Below are 5,858 nucleotides of genomic sequence, written 5' to 3' on the forward strand. Positions count from 1 at the left end.
CTTGCTTGAGAAATTGCAGTTTGCTAAGAAGCTATTTTGTTTTCAAAAAAAATGGTCAAAAATAATCACAGTAAATTACTTAATTGTTACCCAGAAATGATTTAATATTGAGATAAAAATGGCTGCAATGGACCTTCAAAAATCCTTGAGATCTGAATTAATTTAATAAAAAGTTAGAACATTAGAATTATAGAATTCAGTCAGGAATAATAGCACTAGCGCAGCACTGATCCCGCTGCAGGAATGGTGATTGTTCTTGGCTTGTGAGTTCCATTCAGACACTGCTCTTCATGAGGTCATAAGCTTGAGCCGTGTCTTCATCCACACAAGCCAAGGAGGTGCCCTTCCAATGAGGGGTCAGTGCCATGTCCACTCAGATGGAGCGAGTCACTACTACATTATAAGCTAGTAGGATGGCCACCAGACGAGATGGTAGCCACCATCTGTGTTACTTCAGGCTTGTCCATTGGATTCTTGCAGGGATGAGAGAGGATCAGTTTCCCACCTTCATTCAGGACAAAGTTAGCGCCCATCTGAAATCATATCAAAAACTGAATTATAATGAGGACATGGATTATACAAACCTATCCCAAAATAATTGGTCATTGTATAAATAATTTTCTTCATAGAAAGAGGAAATATTATTTTGTGTATTTAATGTATACTGTATCTTAAATAGGAGGTCATTAATCCAAATAAAAGTTGTAATTTTATTTCGGACAAAATCTTCAATGGAACCTGCAAAATAACAAATAAACAATGTAGCTGATTGTGCAAATGACAGTCCTGGCGAATGCATGACAGAGTTTAGATCCCCTATTGCTAAATTATTAATCCCTGATCACATTGTTCTACTTTTAGAACATGTTCTGTAGGCCAGGGGTTTTCAAACTTTTCTTTCCCAGGAAAACTGGCTACCCAGGGATCCCCATCATAGGTTAGAAAAGGTGATTGATAATGGCAAGTGGAAGTAATCAACATTTTAAAATGAATAGATTTGGTGGACAGTTTCATTATTTAGATCTTCCCACAGTTCATTGGAAGAGGAAGCATAAACTCAAACATAGTCTATTAGCTAGAACATTTTCTGCAATATTTTTTTTTCTTGAGCTGAGAGAAAATGTTGCACTTTTGAAGCACATTTCCATGAATTTTACAGTTTGGCATTGAGCTGAGATTTTATTCAGTTTTAAAGCTAATTTCCTGCAATTTTATGCATTTTATCCATGGCTAATGATGTGTTCCTCTGCTCAAACATTTTAACAAAATCAATGGCATGTGCCCTGAATGCCTGTTTCTTTTTTTTGGGTGGGGGAACCTTGCTGACTGTCTAGCTTTTATTTGATTGTTAGTTCTCAAAGATTATGATAATATATATAAATATATATATATATATAGTTCAATATCTTTACTGCCTTCTATTTGGTTGTTTTCCTTCAAATTGACACTGAAATAGTTTTCCATCTGGAAAATTATCACTGAGACAGACAGCACGCCTAAAAAAAAAACTTGTAATTTACACTATATTAAAGGGATAGTTTGAGATTTTGCAATGAAGCCTTTTATCTACTTCCCCAGTGTCAGATGAAGAGGAACAGCTAGCATGCTAATGTTCCAGTAGACTTCCAGTCATTGCGCTAACGCTAGAGACATACAAATTCTATTCTGTTGCAGGTGGCGATATACCGTTGAAGTCAGAAGTTTACATACACTTAGGTTGGAGTCATTAAAATTAGTTTTTCAACCACTCCACAAATTTCTTGTTAACAAACTATAGTTTCGGCAAGTCGGTTAGGACATCTATTTTGTGCATAACACAAGTCATTTTTCCAACAATTGTTTACAGACAGATTATTTACCTTATAATTCACTGTATCACAATTCCAGTGGGTCAGAAGTTTCCATACAATAAATTCACTGTGCCTTTAAACAGCTTGGAAAATCAGAGAAAATTATGTCATTGCTTTAGAAGCTTCTGATAGGCTAATTTACATAATTTGAGTCAATTGGAGGTGTGGATGTATTTTAAGGCCCACCTTCAAACTCAGTGCCTCTATGCTTGATATCATGGGAAAATCAAAAGAAATCAGGCAAGACCTAAGAAAAAAATTTGTAGACCTTCACAAGTGTGGTTCATCCTTGGGAGCAATTTCCAAACGTTTGAAGGTACCACGTTCATTTGTACAAACAACAGTATGCAAGTATAAACACCATGGGACCACGGAGCTGTCATACCGCTCAGGAAGGAGACGTGTTCTGTCTCCTGGAGATGGACTTACTTTGGTGCGAAAAGTGCAAATCAATCCCAGAACAAATCAAATCAAATTTTATTTGTCACATACACATGGTTAGCAGATGTTAATGCGAGTGTAGCGAAATGCTTGTGCTTCTAGTTCCGACAATGCAGTAATAACCAACAAGTAATCTAACCTAACAATTCCACAACTACTACCTTATACACACAAGTGTAAAGGGATAAAGAATATGTACATAAAGATAAATTAATGAGTGATGGTACAGAACAGCATAGGCAAGATGCAGTAGATGGTATCGAGTACAGTATATACATATACATATGATATGAGTAATGTAGGGTATGTAAACAAAGTGGCATAGTTTAAAGTAGCTAGTGATACATGTATTACATAAAGATGCAGTAGATGATATAGAGTACAGTATATACATATACATATGAGATGAGTAATGTAGGGTATGTAAACATTATATTAAGTGGCATTGTTTAAAGTGGCTAGTGATACATTTTTTTCCACCAATTTCCATCAATTTCCATTATTAAAGTGGCTAGAGTTGAGTCAGTATGTTGGCAGCAGCCACTCAATATTATGGTCTGATGGCCTTGAGATAGAAGCTGTTTTTCAGTCTCTCGGTCCCAGCTTTGATGCACCTGTACTGACCTCGCCTCCTGGATGATAACGGGGTGAACAGACAGTGGCTCGGGTGGTTGTTGTCCTTGAAGATCTTTATTGCCTTCCTGTGACATCGGGTGGTGTAGGTGTCCTGGAGGGCAGGTAGTTTGCCCCCGGTGATGCGTTGTGCAGACCTCACTACCCTCTGGAGAGCCTTACGGTTGTGGGCGGAGCAGTTGCCGTACCAGGCGGTGATACAGCCCGACAGGATGCTCTCGATTGTGCATCTGTAGAAGTTTGTGAGTGCTTTTGGTGACAAGCCAAATTTCTTCAGCCTCCTGAGGTTGAAGAGGCGCTGCTGCGCCTTCTTCCCGATGCTGTCTGTGTGGGTGGGACCAATTCAGTTTGTCTGTGATGTGTACGCCGAGGAACTTAAAACTTGCTACCCTCTCCACTACTGTTCCATCGATGTGGATAGGGGGGTGTTCCCTCTGCTGTTTCCTGAAGTCCACAATCATCTCCTTAGTTTTGTTGACGTTGAGTGTGAGGTTATTTTCCTGACACCACACTCTGAGGGCCCTCACCTCCTCCCTGTAGGCCGTCTCGTCGTTGTTGGTAATCAAGCCTACCACTGTAGTGTCGTCCGCAAACTTGATGATTGAGTTGGAGGCGTGCATGGCCACGCAGTCGTGGGTGAACAGGGAGTACAGAAGAGGGCTCAGAACGCACCCTTGTGGGGCCCCAGTGTTGAGGATCAGCGGGGTTGAGATGTTGTTACCTACCCTCACCACCTGGGGGCGGCCCATCAGGAAGTCCAGTACCCAGTTGCACAGGGCGCGGTCGAGACCCAGGGGGGGTACTATGGAGGGCACTTTAGAGGGTACTATGGTGTTAAATGCAGCATTATCACATATATTCCTCTTGTCCAGATGGGTTAGGGCAGTGTGCAGTGTGGTTGCGATTGTGTCGTCTGTGGACCTATTGGGGCGGTAAGCAAATTGGAGTGGGTCTAGGGTGTCAGGTAGGGTGGAGGTGATATGGTCCTTGACTAGTCTCTCAAAGCACTTCATGATGACGGAAGTCGTTTAGCCATTCAAAACAAATACAATCTGAACAACATAATAATAGAATATTGCACCATATCAAAGAAAAATAAATAACAATGTGCAAAACTGCAGCATCCCACTTAAAACATTAAACTGGTCACTCATTTCTCTCTCTTCTTTATTGGCATGTTATAACCAGCAGCACACAGCAATGCTGACCATATTTTGCTTTTATGAGAGATTTGCATTAAGAAATGCAAGCTGCCTCACTTTCAAGGGGCTGATGCAGTTTCTTCTCTCAGTAATTATTTGTCCCATTTTCGAGAAGACCCTCTCAGAGGGAACGGATGTGGCCACTATGTAGAGTCTCCCTGTCATGACTTTAGTGAGCCGTGGGTAGGTCAGTGATGCCAGCAGCACGAAGGAATCCCTCAGCAGATGCCATAATGGAGGTCCAATCCTATTTGGAGGATCTGTAGATCCTCTGAGCTGGTGGAAGAACAAGGCAGTCTTGTTTAGGCCTCAGCTCAGGCATCCCCATCTGGCGTTGTGTAGACTTTAGTTTTTCAGCACCTAGTGTGCTCCTGTGAAAGTATTCCACAGCTACTTTCACTTTGTCCACAGTGGGCTTCATCACCTTCAGATCATCTCTTACAATCAGGTTGATTGTGTGGGCAAGACATGGATGATGGGTCCATTTGAACATTTTCATGGCTTTGGTTATGTTAGCTGCATTGTCGCTAACACAACAGACCACTTTTCCATCTACTTGCCATTCTCAGGCCACTCTCAACAGTTCCTCTGCCAAGTTCTCTGAGGTGTGTCTGTCACTGAACTCAAAGCAGTCCAGAAGACAGCTTGACATCGAAAGATCTTCAATGAAGTGACATGTAATCAACATGTAAGAAGTGGTTACCCTTGATGTCCAGCTGTCAGTGGTAAGACAAACTGCAGTAGCTTTTTGGACTCTTTCTTTGCCTGTGTGCTCTCGTACAGTTGTGGAATAAGTGATTCTGAAAGTGTTTTCCTGCTTGGAATTGTGTACATTGGACTTAGACTATTGCTATAATTTCTAAAACCTCGGTCCTCCACAATCGAAAATGGCTGGCAATTATTTTAGCCAAGATAGCTACAGAAATATCAGTAGCATACTGTAACCGCTGCTTCTTTCTTGCCACAGTTTGCTCGGCCCTGCCTCACGCATCTTTGGTTCATTGGTTGAGACTGCGTGTCTGATTGACAGGAACAACAGGAGAGGCTGTTAGTCTGAGCAGACAGTCAGAACGAATGTGCGTGCGCTTGAGCATTTAGGCATATATTTTATTTTTTGTTCTTTGAATTAGTTAATTCTATTCATTTTAATCTTTTGCTTATTCATAAATTATTTTTTGTATATTTTTATAAATAGTTAGGCTCTCCTGATATGTGAGCCGACTCGTTCGAGAACGACCCATCACTACTGCATAGGTTATATGTGACAGTAGCTAGCGCCATAAGATAGCTACAGAAATATCAGTAGTATACTGTAACCGCTGCTTCTTTCTTCCCATTTTTGAGTAGATTTCTTCCCATAGTATACAAGCCTGTTAAACCATAAATAAGAGTATCCCCTGCCTCACTGATATCTTCAGCCATCTCTGGGAACTGTCAACCTCCTCCAGCAAAACAGAAACAGTAGTGTTAGCTGTTAGCAAGCAAACCATATCCTATTCGGCTTATCAGAAACATCACATGATTTGGCTAAAGTCATGGTGGTTTACAGTATTTAGGAGCACTTGTTCGACATCTGCTGACCTGAATGAAAGTACAAGCAAGGTGTGTTTGAAAGGGGTAGCAAGAAAGCTCATGAATTAATAATGTCTTGGTGGGTGATCTGGTATAACTTTAGATAACCCTATCAGTATCACTCCTGGTTGAATTGAAATAACAAGAAACAAACAACTCA

This window comes from Oncorhynchus mykiss, chromosome 8 (assembly GCF_057628025.1).
Source record: "Oncorhynchus mykiss isolate SJ-2025 chromosome 8, ASM5762802v1, whole genome shotgun sequence".
Classification (NCBI taxonomy): domain Eukaryota; kingdom Metazoa; phylum Chordata; class Actinopteri; order Salmoniformes; family Salmonidae; genus Oncorhynchus; species Oncorhynchus mykiss.